Here is a 15418-nt window from a genome sequence, read left to right as displayed (position 1 = left end):
GGCATCTTAGATGCGGTTGGCCAATTCGCCAACAGCGGACAGGGACATCTCTGTCGGCGATGCGACGATCGCCTTTACCGGCAGACGGCTGCTCCATAGCGTACGCTGAAGATTGTCGGGCACTGTTCCGATGTCCACTTTGCTGCGGAGGTGACGCAGGTACTGAGACGGTTTTCTGTCTCCTATAACTTCCTGAGTCAGCATTTGTCTGATACCGTCTTCCAGCGATGCTGCAACTCCACGAATAAGGTCAGTCTTTAAATCTTTCCTAAGCAATCTCGGTCGGTGATGCCGTGATTATATCTTGCACTTCGGAAGCGTAGCGTTGCTCGAGCTGACTCACTATTAATGCAGACTTAGTCGCATCCGCTGTAATTCTGGCATAGCAAAAGCTGGCCTTAACCTGAGCGAACCGTAGAACTGGATTGTGTGGCCAAAACGGTGGGAGGCGAACAGCCAGTCTCGATACTGCAGGCAATTCCATTCTGTAATCAATTTTGTTGCGGGACCAGTTTTCTAAGCGCGAATCATGTCGGGGTCACCACTGGCGGGTATATTTTCGTCGTGTAGTGCTGCTGGTACTTAATAAATATTCAAACACGCACTAAGAATATACTTTAATGGTTTGTTACTTGTTATTATAGAAAAAGAACCACAGTTGCCAGAGGTAACTTGTAAACAACAGAAACAGTAATCAAGGAACAGAATAAAAATAAAAACAAAAGTTATACCTCCAAGAAGTAGGCAACAACATTATTCAGCGCTCCAAGCGGCGGATTCGAACTTGGCGGTTTACGCCATTCATTTGTTTCCGTGCAGTCACCGAATTCGCGACACAACTGTATCTATGGATGGCGCGAATGGAACTAACGTGTGCGAACACAGCAGTCAACGTGAGTAGCGGTCGCTACAACGTCATGCATCACCACATTCGTTTCCAGTCACCGATTGTCCAGTGGCTCTTTACTGCACCTCAGGTATCGCCGAATATTGGCTACAGCAACGCGAGGCTTACAGAGAGCTGCTGGATAAGACACACGCTCGGGCCTTCATGTCAGTAGAGGCATAACAATGAAACTTTTATTTGATTCAGAAATTTGAGGACATTGTTATATGCTCATCACTATACACTGCCAGAAAAATAATTTGTGCAGCGGTTATAGAGGTTTACAGTTCACTCAAGAATAGTTGTTGCAGCAGTTCATATGGAGTACAAGAACTTATTACATTTAAAGATCAATTGCACAAGCGGTTCTCAGGTACCAGATACTGACCCTTGCTGAAACACCAATATTAGTACGTGGTGTAGCCGTCATTGGCGGCAATGCTGGAGCTGACTTTGGCATCCAGTCGGTCGTACAGATGGCAAATACTGTCCTGGGACACATTACGCCATGCCTTCTCGACCAGTTCACATAGTTCTGTAAGAGTTGGTTGACGAAGCGTAAGAGTCACTTCTCATCAAGTTATAATCCGCGCATGCTCGATTGGTGACAAGTCCGGTGATAGCGCTGGCCAAGAAGCTTGCTGCACGTGTTGCGGTGTGTGGACGGGCATTATCCTGTTGGAATAACATTCACCATCATGTTGCAAGAGCGGCAAAAGAACGGTTCTAACAACGTGTCGAGAGCTGGTTGACATCTTCTCCAGAAATACCAAAGATTAACGAGAGTTTGTAACGTCCCATCGGTTAGTAACTAGTTAAAAATGGTTTAAATACTTGTGAATATCCCTCCTTCGGTGTCCCTCAACGACTGCATACATGAACTAAAATATGCTTCTTCTATATATACAGGATACCATAATAGATTTCACTACAGTGATGTAGGCCACAACTGAAGTAAAGTAAGTACGTAGACTTATTCATTTGAAAACGTGTATCTTACGAGCTCATGGTCAATCTTCGGTATAATAAGCCTCGTTGTTATTAGTACAGGTAACCGGCAGTAGCACATACTACACTGGCGATATTAAATAGTTCAGATGCAGTAATTTGATAGATATGCGACTGTGAGGTCCATTGCACTGTGTAAGGGATCCATGATCCCACGAACATAGATGCTAGTATCCGACGCCCAGGTCGATAGTAGACAGGAGTCGATTGTCGAGAGCTGCAGGAGGCAGTGAGACGAGTGTCGAGTGCGTAGTTGTATGGGAGAGTGCCGAGTGAGAAGGAGTGCAGGAAAGACGGTCAAGAATGGTGGTCGAGTGAGTTGTAAACGGTAAAATTCACCAGAGTATGACAAGTGAGCACGTCCCCCAGATCGTCGTGGGGTTGACCCTCACTAATACCGATTCGCGAGTGATATGAAACAGAAAGTGACAAGTGCCGAATTACGTGTTTCGCGTCAACCGCGTCGGCCAGCAACAACCATGGATTGCAGTGAGGATTGTTGTGAATGTTAACCATCATCGTTACGTGTGTCGAAGTAATTAAAGCCAGTAACCAATAAAAGATATAACTGTGATTAGATGTGTAAGGCGAAGGTAGCAACTGCCTCAGAATTTGTGTGTTAGTAGGAAATACACTCCTGGAAATTGAAATAAGAACACCGTGAATTCATTGTCCCAGGAAGGGGAAACTTTATTGACACATTCCTGGGGTCAGATACATCACATGATCACACTGACAGAACCACAGGCACATAGACACAGGCAACAGAGCATGCACAATGTCGGCACTAGTACAGTGTATATCCACCTTTCGCAGCAATGCAGGCTGCTATTCTCCCATGGAGACGATCGTAGAGATGCTGGATGTACTCCTGTGGAACGGCTTGCCATGCAATTTCCACCTGGCGCCTCAGTTGGACCAGCGTTCGTGCTGTACGTGCAGACCGCGTGAGACGACGCTTCATCCAGTCCCAAACATGCTCAATGGGGGACAGATCCGGAGATCTTGCTGGCCAGGGTAGTTGACTTACACCTTCTAGAGCACGTTGGGTGGCACGGGATACATGCGGACGTGCATTGTCCTGTTGGAACAGCAAGTTCCCTTGCCGGTCTAGGAATGGTAGAACGATGGGTTCGATGACGGTTTGGATGTACCGTGCACTATTCAGTGTCCCCTCGACGATCACCAGTGGTGTACGGCCAGTGTAGGAGATCGCTCCCCACACCATGATGCCGGGTGTTGGCCCTGTGTGCCTCGGTCGTGTGCAGTCCTGATTGTGGCGCTCACCTGCACGGCGCCAAACACGCATACGACCATCATTGGCACCAAGGCAGAAGCGACTCTCATCGCTGAAGACGACACGTCTCCATTCGTCCCTCCATTCACGCCTGTCGCGACACCACTGGAGGCGGGCTGCACGATGTTGGGGCGTGAGCGGAAGACAGCCTAACGGTGTGCGGGACCGTAGCCCAGCTTCATGGAGACGGTTGCGAATGGTCCTCGCCGATACCCCAGGAGCAACAGTGTCCCTAATTTGCTGGGAAGTGGCGGTGCGGTCCACTACGGCACTGCGTAGGATCCTACGGTCTTGGCGTTCATCCGTGCGTCGCTGCGGTCCGGTCCCAGGTCGACGGGCACGTGCACCTTCCACCGACCACTGGCGACAACATCGATGTACTGTGGAGACCTCACGCCCCACGTGTTGAGCAATACGGCGGTACGTCCACCCGGCCTCCCGCATGCCCACTATACGCCCTCGCTCAAAGTCCGTCAACTGCACATACGGTTCCCGTCCACGCTGTCGCGGCATGCTACCAGTGTTAAAGACTGCGATGGAGCTCCGTATGCCACGGCAAACTGGCTGACACTGACGGCGGCGGTGCACAAATGCTGCGTAGCTAGCGCCATTCGACGGTCAACACCGCGGTTCCTGGTGTGTCCGCTGTGCCGTGCGTGTGATCATTGCTTGTACAGCCCTCTCGCAGTGTCCGGAGCAAGTATGGTGGGTCTGACACACCGGTGTCAATGTGTTCTTTTTTCCATTTCCAGGAGTGTATATATCAGTTTGTACATCGCAACCTTTGTGGTCCTTAGTAATAGACAAACTTTCAATCATTAGCTATTCCATCTCAGAACAGCCGCATTCAGTTGAAATACTCCCGAAACCACAGCAGAAAAACAGATAGCCTTTCATCCATTAAGCACACGGTCATATAATCGTAATAATTAACTGTTTGTCGGCTACGACTAATTACTCAAAATCCAGTAAAGGGATTTAAACGGGGGGTGTTTCACCTGTTCAACACTAATACTTAACAAAGTACGAATATGAAGTCACATATCATTCTGCCTTTTGCGATATTAAATCAAACTGTTTAACACTGCGAAATAATCTGCCACTGCACCGTTCTAATATGCTGCTTTAGACACTGTCCAACACACGAGTGGCTCTATTGTAATTCCAAACCAGAATCATGCACCAAGAACTTACCTCAACTGTACGCAGAGATCTGTCCTCTACTGGGTCCAACACTCATCTGTTCTAACAATACTCGAGGTCGTGTATTTATACTCTTTCTACAATGTAATACTTGTTATAATAACGCAAAAACATAATTTATAATATGAAATAGTTTAACAACGCTATCAAACACTCTATAATACACTGCTGGCCACCGTAAATGCAACACCAAGAAAGACAAGAGGTAGCACAACAAGCTTTATTTTGTAGATAACATGTTGACCAAGTATCAAATGATTACGTTTACAAACGTCTGTGACATGTGGTTCCTGCCAGAATCAGTAGCCAGAGTAGCCGCCATTGTTGGAGATCACCGCTGCCACACGTCTCGGCATTGAGTCAAAGAGACGTTGGATGTGTTCCTGGGGTACAGCAGCCCAGGCAGCTTCCACACGTTGCCAAAGATCATCTGGTGTGGCAGCTGGGGATGTAATCTGGGTCACTCGTTGAGCAACCATGGACCACATGTTTTCTATCGGCGAAAGGTCCGGAGAGCGAGCCGGCCACGGAAGCAATTCAATCTGGTTATTGACGAAGAACCTTTGGACAATGCGTGCCACGTGTGGTCGCGCATTATCCTGTTGAAATATGGCTGTGGCCGAGCCCTGAAGGTAAGGAAGGACAACTGGCTCCAGCACCTCGGATATGTAGCGCCGGCTATTTAAAGTACCGGCAATGTGTACTAGAGGCGTGCGAGAGTAATATCCAATACCGCCCCACACCATAATACCCGGTGCAAGACCAGTGTGGCGGTGCATAATGCAGCTGTCCAGCATCCTCTCTCCACGGTGTCTCCACACTCGAATCCGACCATCGTGGTGCTGCAGACAGAAGCGTGCCTCGTCAGTAAAGACAACGTCATTCCATTCTGCCGTCCACATCCGTCTGTCATCACACCATTGGCGACGGAGACGTCTGTGGTTCTGCGTCAATGGTAGATGAAGCAATGGACGTCTTGCGGACAGACCACTCTGCTGTAAACGGCGTCGAATGGTACGCGCTGACACTGGATGATGCGTTACAGACGCAATGTGCTGTGCTATGGTTCGGGATGTCACTGAGCGATCCGTCACTGCCATACGCACAATTTGCCTATCAGCACGTGCAGTGGTGCACCGAGGTGAATGCGATCGACCACGTCGGTCCGTCGTACCCTCCTGCATCCAACGGTCACATATCCGCATTACAGTTGTTTGGTTTCGTCCAACACGACTAGCGATTTCTCTGTATGATAATCCACAATCTCGGTAAGCCACTATCCTTCCTCTGTCGAACTCGGATGCTTGATCAAACGATGTTCGCTGTTGTCTACGAGGCATAACTGATCGTCTTGTGAAACAACCACAAGGTAAACACACATGCCGAACGTACACTCGTCGAAATTGCCAAGCCTTAAATGGCGCTATGAGGTGGCGCCACAGGCGCGCGTGATGTGCGTCTGCGCTGAAATTCTAATCAGTTGCATATCTCATCGCTGCAAACCCATGGTGTAAATTTCACTTGATTCGGATGCTTCCTTCGGGGTGTTGCATTTACGGTGGCCAGCAGTGTATTCCCTACTTTGCAAGAACAACTTTAAGACATTTTCTAAACACATAATAATCACATTAACATTGAAATTGCAGAAATAAGCATTCTGACAATGCTAAACGATCAGTTATCTCTATTTTGTTAATTAGGCTCGTGATTTAATTCGTACCATTTATTGATGATGAGAACGAAATATTTTATACCTTTATCTAAACGTTTTCCATATATTAATTTCCTGAATCTGATTTTGATTGTTTGCGGTACAAAGGGTATTGTAACTACTATTGTTTGGTATTGCTATTATTCTTCTAAAAGTCATTTTCCTAATATCGAAAAGTAATTTGAGATATAAGATTATAGATCTAGTAATACATAATGCCGGGGTGGTAACCATAAGCCTTGAATGTTACAAGTTGTAGTTTTCCGCATCCCACACAGTATGGCCTGGGATAGGGCGAGTGTCTCCTTGACGAATGCACTGTACGAGACAGTGCTCACCAGGTCGACGTCATACACACAAACGATCATCACTTGGGTATAGGCACAATCTACATCTACATCGACATCTACATCTACATGATTACTCTGCTTTTCACAGTAAAGTGCCTGGCAGAGGGTTTAATGAACCACCAACAAGCTGTCTCTCTACCGTTTCACTCTCGAACAGCACGCGGGAAAAACGAGCACTTAAATTTTTCTGTGCGAGCCCTGATTTCTCTTATTTTGTCGTGATGATCATTTCTCCCCATATTGGTGGGGGCCAACAGAATGTTTTCGCAATCGGAGGAGACAACTGATGATTGAAATTTTATGCGAAGTTCCCGTCGCAACGAAAAACGCCTTCGTTTTAATGATTGCCACTCCAATTCACGTAGCATGTCTGTTAGACTATCTCCCCTATTTCGCGATAATACAAAACGAGCTGCCTTTCTTTGTACTTTTTCGATGTCATCCGTCAGTCCCACCTGATGCGGATCCCACACCGCACAGCAATACTCCAGAATAAGGCGGACGTGCGTGGTATATTAAGTCTCTTTAGTAGACCTGTTGCACCTTCCAAGTGTTCTGCCAATGAATCGCAGTCTTCGGTTTGCTCTACCCACAATAATATCTATGTGATCCTTCCAATCCCTCGCTGAAGAGCACGACATGCCATTTCCTTTTCACAGTTATCCTTCGACAGCGCCAGTCGAGCCTTGCACGTGAATTTTTTTGTGGTGAGTCGAAGAAGGGTTAGAGGTGTGCTTGCCTGTAGGCCCACTGCTAATAACCGGTTCGCAACCGTGTTGGTCGTCTTGACTGACAAGCCCTCTGCTGTGGTATCTGTACGATCTGCCACTGCTGCAATTACCATGCCACAATCCTGGCAGGCATCTGTGTTGCGTAGAGGTCCAGAACCTCGTCTACGGGTGTGAGAATGTTCACATGACAAATGATTCCAACATTGTTGTACAACTGACGCAGCACGTCCAACTTGCGTGGCAATTCTCTGAAAAGATTATCCCGCCACTGGGAAGGACACAATTTGACCCATTTCAGACTCGCTCAATCGGCTGTAGGAAGCACGACTGCGTCTCTGAGGCATGGTCGCCTGCTTTCTTCACACGTTTGCACCGCGCTAAGCCTTCTGCCTGCGAGAATTCCCTGATCAAGGATAGACACAGATGGTGCTCTACCGGCTATGCCACTGCGCTGTCTGGTGGCAGACGACGTTGAAAACAGCTCGCATTCGCTTTACTGGATCAAAATCAATGTCTGCTTTCCATGTGCACTAATTTTTTTTCCGGCACTGTATATATTGTAAATGGTCTATTGATGACTTAGGTCAGTGTGCTGAACAACTTTACATAAATATTCATTTGCTGAACAATAATAATGGCTACTGCGGGTAGTATATTTTTAGGTCGCAATGTACCCTAAAGCGCGAGGCACAAGAAAGCTACACTACTAGCCATTAAAATTGCTACACTGAGATGAAATGCAGATGATAAACGGGTATTCATTGGACAAATATATTATACTAGAATTAACATATTATTACATTTTCAGCAATCTGGGTGCATAGGTCCTGAGAAATCAGTACACAGAACAACCACCTCTGGCCGTAACAACGGCCTTGATACGCCTGGGCATTGAGTCAAACAGAGCTTGGATGGCGTGTACAGGTACAGTTGCACATGCAGCTTCAACACGATACCACAGTTCATCAAGAGTAGTGACAGACATATTGTGACGAGCCAGTTGCTCGGCCACCGTTGACCAGACGTTTTCAGTTGGTGAGAGATCTGGAGAATGTGCTGCCCAGGGCCGCAGTCCAACATTTTCTGTATCCAGAAACGCCCGTACAGGACCTGCAACATATGGTCGTGCATTATCCTGCTGAAATGTAGGGTTTCGCAGGGATCGAATGAAGGGTAGAGCCACGGGAAGTAACACATCTGAAACGTAGCGTCCACTGTTCAAAGTGCCGTCAATGCGAACAACAAGTGGCCGAGACGTGTAACCAATGGCACACCATACCATCACGCCTGGTGAAACGCCAGTATGACGATGACGAATACACGCTTGCAATGTGAGTTCAATGTGATGTCGCCAAACACGGATGCGACCATCATGATGCCTTAAACAGAACCTGGACCTGGATTCATCCGAAAAAATTACGTTTTGCCATTCGTGCACCCAGGTTCGTCGTTGAGTACACCATCGCAGGCGCTCCTGTCTGAGATGCAGCGTCAAGGGTAACAGCAGCCTTCGAGCTGATGGTCCATGCTGCTGAAAACGTCGTAAACTTGTAAGTAGGCTGTTTGTGTTTTCTTATTGGCAACGTTACGTAGCGCTCTGTATGAAAATCACTGGCTGTGCTGTGTGCAGTCTGTGGCTAGTTTGCATTGTCGTCTGCCATTGTAGTGTTGGGCAACTGGATGTGAACAGCGCGTAGCGTTGCGCAGTTGGAGGTGAGCCGCCAGCAGTGTTGGATGTGGGGAGAGAAATGGCGGAGTTTTGAAATTTCTAAGACTGGATATCATGAACTGCTATATATATTATGACTTTTGAACACTAGTAAGGTAAATACATTGTTTGTTCTCTATCAAAATCTTTCATTTGCTAACTATGCCTATCAGTAATTAGTGCCTTCAGTAATTTGAATCTTTTATTTAGCTGGCAGTAGTGGCGTTCTCTGTATTGCAGTAGTTCGAGTAACGAAGATTTTTGGTGAGGTAAGTGATTTGTGAAAGGTATAGGTTAATGTTAGTCAGGGCCATTCTTTTGTAGGGATTTTTGAAAGTCAGATTACGTTGCGCTAAAAATATTGTGGGTCACTTTAGTGAATGTTTGAGTACGTTCAGTTTTGCTCAGCTGTTTGAAAAGCAAATAATGTAAGAGGTTTAATTCAGAAATTTTTCTAAGGGGACGTTTAAAACTGTTCGTGCAGATGGTTGTTGTCTTGAAAACGTCCCCATCTGTTGACTCAGAGACCGAAATGTGGCTCCACGGTCCGTTACAGCCATGCGGATAAGATGCCTGTCATCTCGACTGCTAGTAATACGAGGCCGTTGGGATCCAGCACGGCGTTCCGCACTACCCTCCTGAACTCACGGATTCCATATTCTGCTTACAGTCATTGGATCTCGACCAACGCGAGCAGCAATGTCGCGATACGATAAACCGCAATCGCTATAGGCTACAATCCGACCTTTATCAAAGTCGGAAACGTGATGGTACTCATTTCTCCTCTTTACACGAGGCATCACAACAACGTTTCACCAGGCAACGCTGGTCACCTGCTGTTTGGGTATGAGTAATCGGTTGGAAACTCTCCTCATGTCAGCACGTTGTAGGTGTCGCCACCGGCGCCAACCTTGTGTGAATGCTCTGAAAAGCTAATCAATTCGCATATCATATCATCTTCTTCCTGCCGGTTAAATTTCGGGTCTGTAGCACGTCATCTTCGTGGTGTCGAAATTTTAATGGCCAGTAGTGTATTAACATTGAAATGTGTATGCATGAAAGCTAAACGGATAGCCTATACTGACAGGTGTAGTCCAGTTCGCAGTACAGCTACGACTGTGCAGAAAACATGAACAAGTAAATTATGTGATCTGTTCACAGAAAGACTACTAACACACCCAAGTGGGTACATGTTAAGACTGCCACTATTACAATATTTGAACCTAAACCCCAGCACCTGTATGTACAGTGCTATCCTTGAAGTCCCAGTTTCAAAACTCTGTAGAAAGAGAATCACTGCTCAGAATCACGTCAAATTTGAACACTTTATTAAATGACGCAGGAGCAAACTTCAGGAACAAAAACAAAAAATAAAATAACGAAAATTTTCCCAATATATGGAAAGGTTGTACCAGAAAGGATAAAAAATCGGTTTTTTTCTGTCCTGAGGCCAGAAACAGGTTAAAAATGGAAATGTCATCGGTTTGTAATTGTCCTTGGGCCAAACACCGCACAAAAAGCAAAGTGACATTTGATTCTAATTTCCTCGAGACTGGCACAAGACATACTGTCTACCGTTTCCTGCCACAAGCTGAAATCGAGAAATAGCGTGTTCCACAGAAGATTAGAGCGTCTCGTGGTTCTCGTTCTGAATGTGTCGCTCAGTGCATGCCTTCAGTTCAACTACGTTCTTCATCACAGCACTAAACACAATCTCTTTCAGTTGCTCCAGAGCCAGAAGTCATGGGGGTTAAGATCAGGTTATCTGGACGGTCAGGCTGTAGAGAAACGAAGGCTGATACTTCCAGCAGCTTTCCGAAATGTATCTGCAGCAGCCGCTTCATGCACTGGACAGTGTGCGAAGGAATGCCATTTCGCGTAAAAATGATCCTACTCACACATCCACACTGTTAATGGGTGCAATTACGTTGGGGCACAAAAGACAACCATAACGTGTACCAGTGGCGGTACAAGCAACAAGACCAGCAAGACTCATCTCCTCAAAAAGTTACGGCGCTACGATAAACGATGCCTTAACTCGCACCACACAATCAGCTTTGCAGAATGTAGGAGTACCGGTTCATTTGCGTGCGTGTTTCCCGTTGCCCAAATCCTGCAGTTCTAATTACTTGCGTGTCGTTTGAGATGGAAAAGAGCTTCGCTTATCCACAGATTGTTCCATGCCTATTCATTGTCCACTTCCATTCGAGCAACGTTGTTTTTTTTATTTTTTTATTTTGTTACATGCAATCCAGAGCGAACGTTTGTCTTGCTGACAGGTTAGCGGAAACCAACTCCTGTTCATCGGCGATCTTGCGTAGACAGAAATTCAGCATGTTTCATAGGGTTTTATGCATCGGGCTCGCAGAATTCTCCAAAGTTCGGGAAATTCCCCTTGCACTGCACGTTTGCACACCAGCACTCGACCCTCTAGCAGAACTGTGCCCACATCTTCGACAGTCGTGGGATCAACTGCTTTGGTACCTCCGCCACATTCCACTTCAAAAGAACATATATTTTAGAATTTTTTAATCATTTTCTCCAAGCTTTAGCAGGCAATGGACCAATGCCTTTATTCACATCCTTGAGTGTCCGGAACTTCTGCGTGGCTACTGCCACACTGTCATCGTTCTTGTAAGACGGCTTTACCAGAAGCGTGCGATCGTTCATGCAGACGGCCTTCTTCGGTGTCTCACGCGAGCTGAGGACCAGTCATATGCTGCCATCTATCACTCTGCATGTTCTGGCGCTTACAACGCCATCTATTGGTAAAATTTTTGTTAAATTTGTTAATATTTTTGTTCCATGACGTTCCCCCAAGCACCAAAAATGTGTTGTTCAAATTTGACGTCATTCTGATATATATATATATATATATATATATATATATATATATATATATATATATAGTGTGGTCCATTGATAGTGACCGGGCCATATATCTCACGAAATAAGCATCAAACGAAAAAACTACAAAGAACGAAGCTCGTCTAGCTTGAAGGGGGAAACCAGATGGCGCTATGGTTGGCCAGCTAGATAGCGCTGCCATAGGTCAAACGGATATCAACCGCGTTTTTTTAAAAATAGGAACCCTTATTTTTATTACATATTCGTGTAGTACGTAAAGAAATATGAATGTTTTAGTTTGACCACTTTTTTCGCTTTGTGATAGATGGCGCTGTAATAGTCACAAACGTAAGTACGAGGTATCACGTAACATTCCGCAGTGCGGACTGTATTTGCTTGCTACATGACCCGTGTTAAAATGGGCCTTTCACCAATTGCGGAAAAGGTCGATATCGTGTTGATGTATGGCTATCGTGATGAAAATACCCGACGTGCGTGTGCCTTGTATGCTGCTCGGTATCCTAGACGACATCATCCAAGTGTCCGGACCGCTCGCCGGATAGTTACATTATTTAAGGAAACAGGAAGTTTTCAGCCACATGTCAAACGTCAGCCACGACTTGCAACAAATGAGGATGTCCAAGTAGATGTTTTAGCTGCTGTCGCGGCTAATCCGCACATCAATAGCAGATAAATTGCGCGAGAATCGGGAATTTAAAAAACGTCGGTATTGAGAATGCTACATCAGCATCGATTGCACCTGTACCATATTTCTATACACCGGAAACTGCATGGCTACGACTTTGAACATCGTGTACAGTTCTGCCATTGGGCACAAGAGAAGTTACGGGACGATGACAGATTTTTTGCACGTGTTCTATTTAGCGACGAAGCGTCATTCACCAACAGCGGTAACGTAAACCGGCATAATGTGCCCTTTGGGCAACGGAAAATCCACGATGGCTGCGACAAGTGGTACATCAGCTACCTTGGCGGGTTAATGTATGTTGTGGCATTATGGGAGGAAGGATAATTGGCCCCCATTTTATCGATGGCAATCTAAATGGTGCAATGTATGCTGATTTCCTACGTAATGTTCTACCGATGCCACTACAAGATGTTTCACTGCATGACAGAATGGCGATGTACTTCCAACATCATGGATGTCCGGCACATAGCTCGCGTGCGGTTGAAGCGGTACTGAATAGCATATTTCATGACAGGTGGATTGGTCGTCGAAGCACCATACCAAGGCCCGCACGTTCACCGGATCTGACATCCACGGTTTTCTTTCTGTGGGGAAAGTTGAAGGATATTTGCTGTCGTGATCCACCGACAACGCCTGACAACATGCGTCAGAGCATTGTGAATGCCTGTGCGAACATTACGGAAGGCGAACTACTCGCTGTGGAGAGGAATGTCGTTACACGTATTGCCAAATGCGTTGAGGTTGACGGACATCATTTTGAGCAGTTACTGCATTAGTGTGGTATTTACAGGTAATCACGCTGTAACAGCATATGTTCTCAGAAATGATAAGTTCACAAAGGTAGATGTATCACATTGGAACAATCGAAATAAAATGTTAAAACGTACCTACTTTCTGTATTTTAATTTAAGAAACCTACCTGTCACCAACTGTTCCTCTAAAATTGTGAGCCATATGTTTGTAACTATTACAGCGCCATCTATCACAAAGCAAAAAAAGTTGTTGTTGTTGTGGTCTTCAGTCCTGAGACTGGTTTGATGCAGCTCTCCATGCTACTCTATCCTGTGCAAGCTTCTTCATCTCCCAGTACCTACTGCAACCTACATCCTTCTGAATCTGCTTAGTGTATTCATCTCTTGGTCTCCCTCTACGGTTTTTACCCTCCACGCTGCCCTCCAATACTAAATTGGTGATCCCTTGATGCCTCAGAACATGTCCTACCAACCGATCCCTTCTTCTGGTCAAGTTGTGCCACAAACTTCTCTTCTCCCCAATCCTATTCAATAATTCCTCATTAGTTATGTGATCTACCCACCTTATCTTCAGTATTCTTCTGTAGCACCACATTTCGAAAGCTTCTATTCTCTTCTTGTGCATACTAGTTATTGTCCATGTTTCACTTCCATACATGGCTACACTCCATACAAATATTTTCAGAAACGACTTCCTGACACTTAAATCTATACTCGACGTTAACAAATTTCTCTTCTCCAGAAAAGATTTCCTTGCCATCGCCAGTCTACATTTTATATCCTCTCTACTTCGACCATCATTAGTTATTTTACTCCGTAAATAGCAAAACTCCTTTACTACTTTAAGTGTCTCATTTCCTAATCTAATTCCCTCTGCATCACCCGATTTAATTTGACTACATTCCATTATCCCCGTTTTGCTTTTGTTGATGTTCATCTTATATCCTCCTTTCAAGACACTGTCCACTCCGTTCAACTGCTCTTGCAAGTCCTTTGCTGTCTCTGACAGAATTACAATGTCATCGGCGAACCTCAAAGTTCTTACTTCTTCTCCATGAATTTTAATACCTAATCCGAATTTTTCTTTTGTTTCCTTTACTGCTTGCTCAATATACAGATTGAATAACATCGGGGAGAGGCTACAACCCTGTCTCACTCCTTTCCCAACCACTGCTTCCCTTTCATGCCCCTCGACTCTTATAACTGCCATCTGGTTTCTGTACAAATTGTAAATAGCCTTTCGCTCCCTGTGTTTTACCCCTGCCACCTTTAGAATGTGAAAGAGAGTATTCTAGTCAACATTGTCAAATTTTTCCCTAAGTCTACAAATGCTAGAAACGTAGGTTTGCCTTTTCTTAATCTTTCTTCTAAGATAAGTCGTAAGGTTAGTATTGCCTCACGTGTTCCAACATTTCTACGGAATCCAAACTGATCTTCCCCGAGGTCCGCTTCTACCAGTTTTTCCATTCGTCTGTAAAGAATTCGCGTTAGTATTTTGCAGCTGTAACTTATTAAACTGATAGTTCGGTAATTTTAACATCTGTCAACACCTGCTTTCTTTGGGATTGGAATTATTATATTCTTCTTGAAGTCTGAGGGTATTTCACCTGTCTCATACATCTTGCTCACCAGATGGTAGAGTTTTGTCAGGACTGGCTCTCCCAAGGCCGTCAGTAGTTCTAATGGAATGTTGTCTACTCCCGGGGCCTTGTTTCAACTCAGGTCTTTCAGTGTTCTCTCAAACTCTTCACGCAGTATCGTATCTCCCATTTCATCTTCATCTACATCCTCTTCCATTTCCATAATATTGTCCTCAAGTACATCGCCCTTGTATAAACCCTCTATATACTCCTTCCACCTTTCTGCCTTCGTTTCTTTGCTTAGAACTGGGTTGCCATCTGAGCTCTTGATATTCATACAAGTGGTTCTCTTCTCTCCAAAGGTCTCTTTAATTTTCCTGTAGGCAGTATCTATCTTACCCCTAGTGAGACAAGCCTCTACATCCTTACATTTGTCCTCTAGCCATCCCTGCTTAGCCATTTTGCACTTCCTGTCGATCTCATTTTTGAGACGTTTGTATTCCTTTTTGCCTGTTTCATTTACTGCATTTTTATATTTTCTCCTTTCATCAATTAAATTCAATATTTCTTCTGTTACCCAAGGATTTCTATTAGCCTTCGTCTTTTTACCTACTTGATCGTCTGCTGCTTTCACTA

This window comes from Schistocerca americana, chromosome 5 (assembly GCF_021461395.2).
Source record: "Schistocerca americana isolate TAMUIC-IGC-003095 chromosome 5, iqSchAmer2.1, whole genome shotgun sequence".
Taxonomy (NCBI): domain Eukaryota; kingdom Metazoa; phylum Arthropoda; class Insecta; order Orthoptera; family Acrididae; genus Schistocerca; species Schistocerca americana.
Note: the sequence above shows the minus strand (reverse complement) of the source record.